Source organism: Hordeum vulgare, chromosome 7H (genome assembly GCF_904849725.1).
Source record: "Hordeum vulgare subsp. vulgare chromosome 7H, MorexV3_pseudomolecules_assembly, whole genome shotgun sequence".
NCBI lineage: Eukaryota > Viridiplantae > Streptophyta > Magnoliopsida > Poales > Poaceae > Hordeum > Hordeum vulgare.
Window position 1 is genome coordinate 216,502,299 of NC_058524.1, and position 15,078 is coordinate 216,517,376.

The window sequence follows — 15,078 nt, forward strand, 5'->3', positions numbered from 1 at the left end:
AGTTTAACTAATCAAATTACTTGCTGAACTCCCACTCAGATTGTACATCTCTCTAGCCATTTGAGTGGTACATGATCCAAATTTACTAACTCAAGTCCGATCATCACGTGAGTTGAGAATAGTTTTAGTGGTAAGCATACCTATGCTAATCATATCAACTATATGAGTCATGCTCGACCTTTCGGTCTCATGTGTTCCGAGGCCATTTCTGCACATGCTAGGCTCGTCAAGTTTAACCCAAGTGTTTCACGCGTGCAACTGTTTTGCACCCGTTGTATGTGAACGTTGAGTGTATCACACCCGATCATCACGTGGTGTCTCGAAACGACGAATTGTCGCAACGATGCACAGTCGGGGAGAACACAATTTCGTCTTGAAATTTTAGTGAGAGATCACCTTATAATGCTACCGTTGTTCTAAGAAAAATAAGGTGCATAAAAGGATTAACATCACATGCAATTCATAAGTGACATGATATGGCCATCATCTTGTGCTTCTTGATCTCCATCACCAAAGCACCTGCATGATCTTCTTATCACCGGCGCCACACCATGATCTCCATTATCATGATCTCCATCAACGTGTCGCCATCGAGGTTGTCGTGCTACTTATGCTATTACTACTAAAGCTAAGACCTAGCAATATAGTAAACGCATCTGCAAACACAAACGTTAGTTTAAAGACAACCCTATGGCTCTTGTCGGTTGTCGTAGCATCGACGTGCAAGTCGATATTAACTATTACAACATGATCATCTCATACATCCAATATATCACATCACATCATTGGCCATATCATATCACAAGCATACCCTGCAAAAACAAGTTAGACGTCCTCTAATTTGTTGTTGCATGTTTTACGTGGCTGCTATGGGTCTCTAGTATGATCGCATCTTACTTATGCAAAAACCACAACGGAGATGTGCAAATTGCTATTTAACCTCTCCAAGGACCGCCTCGGTCAAAACCAATTCAAGTAAAGTTGAAGAAATCGACACCCGCAAGTCAACTTTATGAAACCAGTCTCTCGTAAGCGTACGAGTTATGTTGGTCTGGGCCGCTTCAATCCAACAATACCGCCAAATCGAGAAAAGACTAAGGAGGGCAGCAAATCGAACATCACCGTCCACAAAACCTTTTGTGTTCCACTCGAGATAACATCTACGCATGAACCTAGCTCTGATACCACTGTTGGGGAACGTTGCATGGGAAACAAAAAAATTCCAATGCACATGAAGACCTATCATGGTGATGTCCATCTACGAGTGGAGATTTGGATCTACGTACCCTTGTAGACCGCACAGCAGGAAGCATTAAGAAACGCGGTTGATGTAGTGGAATGTCTTCACGTCCCTCGAACCGTCCCGCGATCCGTCCCACGATTCGTTCCGATCTAGCAACGAACGGACGGCACCTCCGCGTTCAGCACACGTACAACTCGACGATGATCTCGGCCTTCTTGATCCAGCAAGCAAGACAGAGAAGTAGATAAGTTCTTTGGCAGTGTGACGGTGCTCCGGTGGTGGTGATGATCTACTCCTGCACGGCTCCGCCCGAGCTCCGCAGAAATCCGATCTAGAGGTGGAACTGTGTGGTTTAGGCTAGAGTTGCACGTGGCAAATTGTGTCTCAAAAAGCCCTAAACCACCACTATATATAGCAGGGGGAGGGAGGGGCTAGCCTTGAGGCACAAGGCCTCAAGGGTGCGTCGGCCGCCAGGGAGGAGGAGGACTCCTCTTCCAATTCAGTTTGGGAAGGAGGAGTCCTCCTCTTCCTTCCCACCTCCCTCTTTCCATTTTCTTTTCTTTTCTTTTTGGTATTTTCTTATGTCGCGCCATGGGCTCCTTGGGCTGACTCCACCATCCCTCTAAGGACTTGTGGCGCCACCCTAGGGCCTTGGACTCACTCCCGGGTGGGTGGGCCCCTCCCGGTGAACTCCCGGTACACTCCGGAATTGCCCGAAACTATCCGGTAACCAAATGAAACCATCCTATATATCAATCTTCATTTCCGGACCATTCCGGAAACCCTCGTTACGTTTGTGATCTCATCCGGGACTCCGAACAACATTCAGGATCTGTTCTATAGGCTCGTACCGCTGCGTCCTTTACCAATAAGGAGGCAAGCACTCCAGGATATTGGGTCGAGGAGCTGCCGTCAGTACTATGGAGTATCAGGACAACTCCAAACCGCCCCACGGGTTTTACTCCTTTCTTTCTGGTCTATGGAGTAGAAGCGGTGTTACCAAGTGCCATCAAACACGATTCCCCACGAGTCGCCGCCTATGTGGATCAAGACAACGAGCTGGCGCGACAAGACTCGCTGGACGCCTTGGAGGAGGAACGTGACTTGGCCGCATCACGGTCGACGATTTACCAACAGGACTTGTGACGTTACCATAGTCGTCGGGTCAAGAGCCGGGCTTTCCAAGAAGGCGACCTGGTGCTCCGTTTGATTCAAGATCATACTGGTATGCACAAGCTATCACCTCCGTGGGAAGGACCGTTTGTCGTCAGCAAGAATCTTCGGAACGGCTCATACTATTTGGTAGATCTTCGCCCAGATCGGCCGACTACAGAGGTTGAGACAACTCGCCCCTGGAACATAGCCCATTTGCGGCCTTACTACACTTAGAGCCATGAGCTCCCCCTTTTTTTACCAGTTCTTAGAAAATTGTAATCAAGAAATAAAGCCGGCACCCACGAATTTCGGGGTCCTTTCCCGTTTCAGCTTTTGAAAGCATGAGTCTTTATTGTTCTATAAGTCGCCCAAACATGGACACTATCAAAGTCAAAGAGCGTAAGTCGCCATGTTGCACTTGCTTCAAAACTGGGCTTTGATAAAGCCAAAGAGGACCAACGTTGCCACCTTGCACGGTTCAAACATGGGCGCCTTATGTGGTTTTGAGAATTAAGCTGGCTTACTTGGGGGCTACTAGTCACCAAGTCGTTTCACAGTAAGAGCGTATATGCTTCTGTGACCCTATGTCTGGTTTCTTCCTAAATCATAGGTCACTTGGGGGCTTCCACTCATTGAGTTCAGCCTGAATACCCTCTTGGCTAGCGAAAAATTACCGCATTACAAATGGTTATACTGGACTATGTGTTGAACAAGTCGCCACATGGACCTATGTACTCGGGGCGAGTCAATCCGCTATTTGGACCCTGAACTCCCCTTGGTTAAAACATAAAAGGTACCGGACAGAGTCACACATGGGAAATAGAGAAACCATTGGTTCATTGAACCTGCTTCATGGAAGCTTGACTCGCGCCTGATCAGCCGATCTAAAACAACAAGGCTTTTTGCAAAAGCTTTCTAAGGGTAACACTAGAGTTTTGCAAACTCGTCTTATCCTATCAAAAATCACTGAGTCGATAAAATATCTTTGAGCCGGCTTTTGATTATAACTCGCCCCGGCTCATCTTTTGCCATAACCCGGGGGCTATTTATTTCTCGCCATAACCCAGGGGCTGATTTATTTCTCGCCATAACGTGGGGGCTGATCTATTTTTTGCCATGATCCAGGGGGCTGGTCTATTCCTGGCCATGCACTTACTGAGTCGGTTGCTGTGTTCCCTAACACATCAGGAAAATACTTGTTTGTCACATTATGACATTCCCTGGTTTATCAAAATTGCAGGCGAGCCATGCATAGATTCAAGGACTATTAGTGATTGCATCAAAAGGCGAGTCATGCAAAAATTCAAGGAATGACAGTGTTTCCATCAAAAGGTACTACTGCCTAATTGTTGTTTCACACACACTAACAAAGCTATTACATGGCTCGCATGGCCAAAATGGGTGTCATCCCCCAGTGAAGGAAGAATCCATGGACGAATCAGGATGCCGCCGAGTCACCTTGCCTTGAGCTCTCCCCGCCTTCGATTCGTAAGTCGCCTAGTTTCCAATTACACTTGGACATGGCAACGAACTCGTCTTCATCGTCAAGGAAGAGAGATAGGTCCATGTCAAGATCAAAAGGATTCTTGGGTCGACTAGGAACCAAGTTAGCAGTTTCATATGAAGGAGGTGTCACCTTCTTTTTCTTCTCGTCATAGGCGGCTTGGTATTTGCTCAAATCCAAACTCGCTGCCAGTTGAGTCACCGCATAGCGAGATTCTATGATAACTCGGTGATAGTCCACCTCGGTAAATTCTGACCCGTCATCCTTCAGCTCAGGATAGTCGGCGGCTATTTCTTCCGGTTTGAGCTCCAGGGCATAGGCCAAGCATCGACTCAGCGTATTCAAGACTCCCTTTCGGGCGGCTGACCGTTTTAGTTCTTCTATCTGAGGAGGCAAGGTGGACAGAAAGCCAAGCATGTGCTTGATAGTTCTGACTGGCTCCTTGCTGCCCATCACCGCCTTGATCGTCAGCACGCCCCGGTGTATAGCTGCTCGGCGAAGGTATATATAGCTTTTAACTTAAGCAAGCAGTCGTCTGGAAGATTGGCGGCTCGTGCACCTGAAAAGGGCACATCAATTTTTGATACCAGATTAGTTAATCAACAGTCAAAGGTTAACACTTACCAAACATGGCGACTGTCATATGGGACACATGCTTCTTTAAGCTGGTTAGCTCTTGCTGGGCGGCTTCCAATTTTTCCTCATCCTGCTCAACACGCTTAAGAATGGCGGTTCGGTCGGCTTTGGCTTTCTTCTCAATTTTTTGCTGGTCAGCCTTCATATTCTCCAGCTCAGCCTGAAGTAAGCAGAATTTCTTCTCCAACTCAAAGTGTGCATCCTGTTGTTCAGGCAGATTTTTCTTTAAGTCGGCTACCGCCGACTCAGTTTGGGTCATAGACTCCTGCACATCAAATTTGGGGAGACAAGTTTCAGCATTACTGCAAGCAATACTCCTGATACTTGGGGGCTAATGTATGATTTTCTTCAAAACCATACCATATTCAAGACCCGGCTCATCTTTCAAAAGATGACCCGGCCCTTGGGGGCTACAGGTTGAAGTTTTTATCTAATACAAGACCCGGCTCATCTTTCAAAACATGACTCGGCCCTCGGGGGCTACAGGTTGAAGCTTTTATCTAATACAAGACCCGGCTCATCTTTCAAAAGATGATCCAGCCCTTGGGGGCTACAGGTTGAAGTTTTTATCTAATACAAGACCCGGGTCATCTTTCAAAAGATTACCCGGCCCTTGGGGGCTACAGGTTGAAGTTTTTATCTAATACAAGACCCGGCTCATCTTTCAAAAGATGACCTGGCCCTTGGGGGCTACAGGTTGAAGTTTTATCTAATACAAGACCCGGCTCATCTTTCAAAAGATGACCCGGCCCTTGGGGGCTATAGGATGGAGATTTTTTATATTCAAAAGACCGGCTCATCTTTCAAAAAGACGAGCCGACCCTTGGAAGGCTAATGGGTGCAGGAAAACACATAAACATACATACCTCATGCTTAATCCTCATAAGACGAATCAAGCTCTTGTTCATTTCATAATCCCTCTCGAGATGACTTGCGAAGCCAGAACAAAGTTGGTCGAATTCCAGCTTCTCATATTGGGGGAGCTTGAGATTATCTGTGTCTTCATCAGAAGAAGGGCAAGTTGCCTTGGAGGTATGCTTGGAAAGTACTGCAGTCGGAGGAGTGGAATAGACAGTACCTGTGACCACGACGTCGTCTGGATCGTCAGTCCCCTTGAGAGGGCTTGGCGGGTTACCCTTATCAGCGGTTTCCTTCAAAATAACGGGCGAGTCATCCTGGGCTTTGGGAATATCGCCCGCAGGAGTATCATAAGCCACCATTTGCTCTTCATCCGCCTCAGGGACAGAGGTGATCGTGCCCAGGGCGTCAGATGTTTTGGGAGCAGAAGATAGGTCACCGGTTTTCCTTCTCTTCGCTTGTGCTCTATGACAAAAGCACCAAGATTAAAAGCACATATCGTTGCTTAGAAGAAATTGGGATTAACAAAGAGACTCACCCTTGTACACAAATCATCGGCGGGAGAGCTGATATTGCCGAGTCGCCAGATGTAGGGGGAGAAGTCTGATAGAACAAAGGTTTGAAGTTCAAAAGGCGACGAGTCACATTTTACACAAGAAAGGGTATGATAACAACAAAAAGTATACCTCGCTGGTGCGTTTCCTACCGGTTGTCTTCTCACGCAGTCCGGTGATTAAGTCACCAGAGCGACTACGGGTCTTGCGTTTGGGGGTATGTCTTGCTTTCTTCAAAAGGAAATCATGGTCTATGTAAGCATACGGAAGAGACATGGGTACTTTTCCATAGATCTGCCTGGCTGGTCTAGGAGAAGGAGAAGGTGAGTCGGAAGAAATGGAAATTGCCTCGACCGCATCATCTTGGCTTTCGTTGTCCTCACCCTACACACAAGGAGGCATGGTGTAAACATAAGCCGGAATACATAGATAATGAGTGAGGGGGAAGCATTACCTCTAAGTGCGCTTCGTCAGCTTGTGACTCGCCAACAAAAGATGAATCTTTGGTGGCGGCTTTCTTTTTGCTCACCGTCTTCTTCTTTTTTGGCGACGGCTTGGCGGACTTCTGGGCAGTCACTTTGGGGCCCCTTCGCCAGAATGCATTGGTTTTCTGATGAATATAAGAAAATTTCAAACCAAGAGCATTGTTAAACATAAAAAAGACAAAAGGCGGCTTGGATTCTTACTGGTGGCACCGGGTTGGCACGGCAGAAGGCCTTAAGCCCAATCTTGGCGCATTCTTCCAAGGTCTCGTCGGTTTGTTTCTTGATGACTCCGACGATTTCGCTCTCTTAGAGTCTTTTACGGCTGAAGCACTACCGATGGTCTATCCTACCATCATATTCATACATCAGCCCATCTCGGCGACTCAAGGGAAGGATGTTCCATTCTATCCAACAGCGGAATATATCGATCCCGATGAGCCCGTTCTTGGTCAGAGATTTCAACTTGGAGAAAATGGGGATAAACTCCGACTCTTCTTCCTCTATGAGCTTCTCGGGCAATCTGAAGTCCATGGGCAGGCGATCTGCTCTGAAGCCTGGAAGAGGGTTCTCGCCGGGTGGAGAGGTGTCTCGGCAGTAGAACCATGACTCGGCCCAACCTTCGGGATGGCTCGGCAGGAGAACTATTGGAAATCCACGTTCGCGGCGTCTTTGGATGTTGACTCCTCCGAGCTCGTGGTTGGTACCGTTGGGAAACTCGGTCTGGCGGTTCAGATGGAAAAAGTTCCAGAACAAAGGAACTATGGGCTCTCTCTGCAAATATATTTTGCAGAAGACATGGAACTGACATAGGTTGCTGATGGAGTTGGGTCCCAGATCTTGAGGATGAACATTGAGGAAATGCAAGACGTCCCAAAAAAACTTTGACCCGGGTGGTTTGAAACCACGCTCGAGGTAATCGGTAAAGATTACTACTTCTCCTGGAGCGGGGTTGGGAGTCAACTCGCCCGGGGTGGTTCTCCAACCAATGGTTTCTTTACTATCAAGGAGACCCTCCTTAACAAACTTCTCGACCGTAGCATCATCGATTTTTGTCGGTAACCAGTCACACTTCATAATGGCCATGACTACAAAAGAGAGGGGAATGAGGCAATTCGGTAAAAAACTAGGAAGTGTTCTAACCCGCCGGTATGGGTCTACGGTGTTCGAAAAATATTTGGTGACTCGCCAAATGGTTGACATACATCGTAACCCACTATCCGGGAGATTCATGGACGTATCTTCAAAGTATTATAACTCGCCCTTCAAACTAGAAGGGAAGGTGTCATAGCTATGGTGATAAAGTTAAGTCGCTATGGAGGCTAGAGCTAAGCGGCGACTCTCAAAGGTGTTTCCTTCCTTAGGGATATTCTCGACAGATGAGCAAACATGTTTCTAAAAACAGGCAATAAATTATGGATCTACGAATTGGTCAAAATAGAAGGATATTGCTTGGAATAATGGCAGAGAACTGTGCACATAACGCAGCGAATGCATTGGGTCTGCGGCATGAAGGTCTGAGCTAACGAAAAGAAATGATAAAGTGGTCGAAGCCTGCTATTGCCTAAGGTCTATTGCGAAAACGTGAAACGGATCTTAGGCACATAAGGGTGTTCATCGCATCGCGTAAGCTAGCTCGCAGGCAACTAAAATCATGGTGTTCTCGGCCTAACCCTAAACGGAGGGAATGTGTGTACCTGAGAGAAGGGGATCGATGCCGGGGACGAACGCGCAGTGCTTCGTGTTTCTTGACGCTCGGAATACCACGGTCGATGGAGAAGCTCTAGGAGCCGATGACGACGCCGGGGCGCTGGTGATCGAAGATGAAGTGCGCGAGGAAGACGAGGAAGAGATGGAGGTAGGTGACGGGATTTCCTCCCCCCCCCCCCATTTCCTTTGTTATTTAAAGGGCAGGAACGGAAATCGAGGTTGTCGAGGCGGAGATCGAGGCGACAAGTCAGAGATTGCGATGATGGCGCCTAGATTTTCGGGATAAGTGATTATGAACAAAAGATCCGTTGATGGTTGCGGTGTTAAGAGCCCCGGAACTAAGGGCACGAGGTGATATCATCCAATACTACATGGCGACTCAGATCAGGTTACAACGGGTGGCGACTTATCATTCGTCGAAGAATAGAAACGGGGAGCCCCAAGTTGATGGGAGTTTATTGACATGAATGAATTTAGGACAATTCGGGGCCTAATGTTCGAGATATTACCCGTGGGTAACCCGCCCTAAGTGGGCCGGGTCACCAAAGGGGCGACTTACCATTTACCGTGCGTCTCGTGGCCCAGAAGCTGGATGGCGGTTCAAGAGGTCGTGCGGATGATAGATTACCAAGAAAGTTCTTGACCGTGGAGGACACGACGACTTAGAGATAAGGAAATCCATGAAGAGTAGCATGACAGGACTTTGTAAACCCTAGGGCCTTGACCTGTATATAAAGGCGAGTCCCAGGGAGAGATCAGGCGAGTTAGAGAGAATCGAGAGCTAGGTCAGGCGAGTTACACCCTCCTTGTAACCGAAACCACCATTAATACACACAAAGCATGACGTAGGCTTTTACCTCCTCACGAGGGGTTGAACCTGGGTAAATATGAGTGTTGCTTTCGCTCACCCCCTTCGAGTCGCCACCAAGGTGCGATGGCTCCATCTCTAAGTCCTTCCACGAGGACATCTGCCGTGATAAAACCACGACAGTAACCACACATATAACTCAACTATACTAAAACATCATCGAACCTTAAGTGTGCCGACCCTGCGTGTTTGAGAACTATGTAGACATGCCCCGAGGCACTCCTCGGGCAATATCCAATAGCGGGACATGGATGCCCATATTTGATCCTACATATTCTCCGAAGATCTTATCGGTTGAACCTCAGTGTCAAGGATTCATATAATCCCGTATGTCATTCCCTTTGTACTTCGGTATGTTACTTGCCCGAGATTCAATAGTCGGTATTCGCATACCTATTTCAACCTCGTTACCGGCAAGTCTCTTTACTCGTTCCGTAATACAAGATCCCGTGACTTACACTTAGTCACATTGCTTGCAAGGCTTGTGTGTGATGTTGTATTACCGAGTGAGCCCTGAGATACCTCTCCGTCACACGGAGTGACAAATCCCAGTCTTGATCCATACTAACTCAACGGACACATTCGGAGATACCTGTAGATCACCTTTATAGTCAGCCAGTTACGTAGCGACGTTTGATGCACACAAGGTATTCCTCCGGTGCGAGTGAGTTATATGATCTCATGGTCATAGGAACAAATACTTGACACGTAGAAAACAATAGCAACAAAACGACACGGTCAATATGCTACGTTCATAGTTTGGGTCTAGTCCATCACATGATTCTCCTAATGATGTGATCCAGTTATCAAGCGACAACACTTGCATATAGTCAGATAACCTTGAATATCATTGATCAAGTGGCTAGCCAACTAGAGGCTTGCTAGGGATATTGTTTTGTCTATGTATCCACAAATGTATCTTTGTTTTCATTCAATACAATTATAGCATGGATAATAAACGATTATCTTTAAACAGGAAATATAATAATAACTATTTATCATTGCCTCTAGGGCATATTTCCAACAAGGGCAGCACGTGGCAAAGTTGTGTCTCAAAAGCCCTAAAACTCTAGTATATATAGGAGGGGGTGGCAGCCTTGGCGTGCCAAGGAAAGCCTCCTTGGGTCGGCCGAAGTGGGGAAGGGAGGAGCCCTCCTCCAATCCCACTTGGATTAGGACTCCTTCCTTATTTTCCCACCTCCTTTTGATTTTCCACTTTTTCCTCATGGGCTTTCCTTGGATGACTTTGTCAGCCCATTATACCTTATTGTGCATCCAATAAACCCACGTGGACCCCTTGGGGCGTGGTGGGCCCATCCAGTGGGCCCCAGAACCCATTCTTCACTCTCGGTACACTGTCGGCAATGCCCGAAAACCTTCCGGAATCCAAATACCAACTTCCTATATATCAATATTCATTTCTGGACCATTCCGGAACTCCTCGTGACTTCCGGGATCTCATCTGGGACTCCCAACAAAACTTCAGTCACCAACACATATAACTCAACTATACCAAAACGTCACCGAACCTTAAGTGTGCAGACCCTGGGGGTTCGAGAACTATGCAGACATGACCTGAGACACTCTCCGGTCCATAACCACTAGCGGGACCTAGATGTCCATATTGGCTCCTACATATTCTACGAAGATCTCTATCGGTTGAACATCTATATCAAGGTTTCATATAATCCTGTATACTAATCCCTTTGTCCTTCGGTATGTTACTTGCCCGAGATTCGATCGTCGGTATCTCCATACCTGGTTCAATCTCGTTACCAGCAAGTCTCTTTACTCGTTCCATAATACAAGATCATGTGACTAACTCCTTAGTCATATTTCTTGTAAGGCTTGTTGTGATGTTGTATTACCGAGTGGGCCCCGAGATACCTCTCCATCACACAGAGTGACAAATCCTAGTCTTGATCCATGCCAACCCAACAGACACCTTCGGAGATACATGTAGAGCACCTTTATAGTCACCCAGTTACGTTGCGACATTTGATACACACAAGGTAGTCCTCCGGTGTCCAGGACTTGCATGATCTCATGGTCATAGGAATAGATACATTGACATGCAGAAAACAGTAGCAATAAACTGACACGGTCTTATGCTATGTTCATAGTTTGGGTCTTGTCCATCACATCATTCTCCCAATGATGTGATCTTGTTATCAAGTGACAACACTTATCTATGGTCAGGAAACCTTGCCATCTTTGATCAACGAGCTAGTCAACTAGAGGCTTACTAGGGACAGTGTTTTGTCTATGTATCCACACATGTATTTGTGTTTCCAATCAATACAATTCTAGAATGGATAATAAACGATTATCATGAACAAAGAAATATAATAATAACTAATTTATTATTGCCTCTAGGGCATATTTCTAACAGTCTCCCACTTGCACTAGAGTCAATAATCTAGTTCACATAACTATGTGTTTTTAACGAATCCAACACCCATACAGTTCTGGGGTTTGATCACGTCTTGCTTGTGAGAGAGGTTTTAGTCAACAAGTCTGAACCTTTCAGATCTGTGTTTGCTTTACAAATCTCTATGTTATCCTATAGATGTTGCTGCTACATGCTATTTGGCACTATTCCAAATGAGTGCTCCACTATACGAATCCGCTTTACTCCTTATAGTTATTCGGATTAGTGTCAAAGCTTGCATCGACATAACCCTTTACGACGAACTCTTTAGTCACCTCCATAATCGAGAAAAATTCCTTAGTCCATTAGTTACTAAGGATAACATTGACCGTTGTTCAGTGATTCAATCCTGGATCACTCTTTGTCCCCCTTGACAGACTTATGGCAAGGCACACATCAGGCGCGGTACACAGCATGGCATACTTTAGAGCCTACGACTAAGTCATAGGGGACGACCTTTGTCCTTTCTCTTTCTTCTGTCGTGGTCGGGCTTTGAGTCTTACTCAAATTCACACCTTACAACACAACCAAGAACTCCTTCTTTGCTGATCTATTTTGAACTCCTTCAAAAACTTGTCAAGGCATGCATTTCATAGAAAGTTCAATTCAGCGTTTTGATCTATCTTTATAGATCTTGATGCTCAATGTTCAAGTAGCTCTATCGAGGTTTGTCCTTTGAAAAACTCCTTCCAAACAACCCTTTATGCTTTCCAGAAATTCTACATTACTTCCGATCAACAATATGTCAACCACATATACTTATTAGAAATTCTATAGTGCTCCCACTCACTTCTTTGGAAATACAAGTTTCTCATAAACCTTGTATAAACCCAAAAGCTTTGATCATCTCATCAAAGCGTATATTCCAATCTCTGAGATGCTTGCACCAGTCCATAGAAGGATCGCTGGAGCTTGCATACTTGTTAGCATCCTTAGGATCGACAAACCTTCTGGTTGTATCACATACAACCTTTCCTCAAGGAAACTGTCGAGGAAGCAATGTTTTGACATCCTATGTGCAATATTTCATAAATAATGCAGCAACTGCTAACATAATTCCAACAGACTTTTAGCGTCGCTATGAATGAGATAGTCTCATCATAGTCAACTCTTTGAACTTGTCAGAAACATCTTTGCGATAAGTCGAGCTTTTCTTAATGGTGACTTTTCACCATCATCGTCTGTCTTCTTTTAAAGATCCGTATGTACTTACTAGTCTTACGACCATCAAGTAGTTCTTCCAAAGTTTATACTTTGTCTTATACATGGATCCTCTCTCGGATTTCATGGCCTCCAGCCATTTGCCGGAATCTGGGCCCACCATCGCTTCTCCATAGCTCGTAGGTTCATTGTTGTTCAACAACATGACCTCCAAGACAGGGTTACCGTACCACTCTGTAGTAGTACGTGACCTTGTCAACCTACGAGGTTTGTAGTAACTTGATCTGAAGCTTAATAATCACTATCATCAGTTTCCACTTCAATTGGCGTAGGCGCCACATGAACAACCTCCTGCGCCCTGCTACACACTGGTTAAAGTGGCGGTTCAGTAACCTCATCAAGTTCCACCACCCTCCCACTCAATTCTTTTGAGAGAAACTTTTCCTTGAGAAAGGACCCGTTTCTAGAAACAAACACTTTGCTTCCGGATCTGAGATAGGAGGTATACCCAACTGTTTTGGGTGTCCTATGAAGATGCATTTATCCGCTTTGGGTTCGAGCTTTATCATGCTGAAACTTTTCCACATAAGCATCGCAGCCCCCAAACTTTTAAGAAACGACAGCTTAGGTTTCTCCAAACCATAGTTCATATGGTGTCATCTCAACGGAAATACGTGGTGCCCTATTTAAAGTGAATGTGGTTGTCTCTAATGCATAACCTATAAACGATAGTGGTAATTCGATAAGAGCCATCATAGTATGCACTATATCAAATAGGGGGCGGCTATGACGTTCGGACATACCATCACACTATGGTGTTCTAGGTGGCATGAATTGCGAAACAATTTCCACATTGTCTTAACTCTGTACCAAAACTCGCAACTCAGATGTTCATCTCTATGATCATATCGTAGACAGTCTATCCTCTTGTCACGACGATCTTCACTCTGAAATAGCTTTGAACTTTTCAATATCTCAGACTTGTGATTCATCAAGTAAATACTCATGTATTTACTCAAATCGTTAGTGAAGTAAGAACATAACGATATCCATTGCATGCCTCAACACTCATTGGACTGCACACATCAAAATGCATTACTTCCAACAAGTTACTTTCTTGTTCCATGTGGTATGATTTGCATGTCTCAAGTGATTCAAAATCAAGTGAGTCCAATCGATCCATCTGCATGGAGTTTCTTCATGCGTTTATACCAATAGGTATGGTTTGCATGCCTCAAACGTTCCAAAAATGCGTGAGTACAAAGATCCATCAGCATGGAGCTTCTTCATGCATTTTACACCAACATGACTCAAGCAGAAGTGCCACAAGTAAGTTGTACTATCATTACTACTTTGTATCTTTTGGCATCAATATCATGAACATGTGTATCACTACGATCGAGATTCAATAAACCATTGAAGGTAATTATTCAAGCAAATAGAATAACCATTATTCTCTTTAAATGAATAATCGTATTGCAATATACACGATGTAATCATGTCCATGCTCAACGCAAACACCAAATAACAATTATTTTGGTTTAACACTAATCCCGATGGTAGAGGGAGTGTGCGATGTTTGATCACATCAACCTTGGAAACACTTCCAACACATATCGTCACCTCGCCTTTCGCTAGTCTCTGTTTATACCGTAGCTTTTATTTTGAGTTACTAACACTCAGCAACCGAACCGGTATCTAATACCCTCGTGCTACTAGGAGTACTAGTAAAGTACACATCAATATCATGTATATCAAATATACTTCCGTCGACTTCGCCAGCCTTCTCATCTACCAAGCATCTAGGGTAGCTCCGCCTGAGTGACCGTTCCCCTCATAACAGAAGCACTTAGTCTCAGGTTTGGGTTCAACCTTGGGTTTCTTCATTAGAGCAGCAACTGGTTTTCCGTTTCATGAAGTATCCTTTCTAGCCCTTGCCCTTCTTGAAACTAGTGGTTTTACTAACCATCGACAATTGATGATCCTACTTGATTTCTACTTTCGCAGTGTCAAACATTGCGAATCGCTCAAGGATCATCATATTTATCCTTGATATGTTATAGTTCATCATGAAGCTCTAGTAGCTTGGTCGCAGTGACTTTGGAGAACCATCACTATCTCATCTGGAAGATCAACTCCCACTTGATTCAAGCGACTGTTGCACTCAGACCATCTGAGCACATGCTCAACGATTGAGCTTTTCTCCTTTACTTTGTAGACAAAGAATCTTGTCGGAGGTCTCATACCTCTCAACAAGGGCACGAGCATGTAATCCCAATTTCATCTCTTAGAACAACTCATATGTTCCATGACGTTCAAAACGTCTTCAGCGCCTCAGTTCTAAGCCATTAAGTATTACGCACTCAACTATCATGTACTCATCAAAAACGTGTATGTCAGATGTTCGCAACATCCACAAACGACGCTCGAGGTGCAACACACCGAGCGGTGCATTAAGGACATAAGCCTTCTGCGC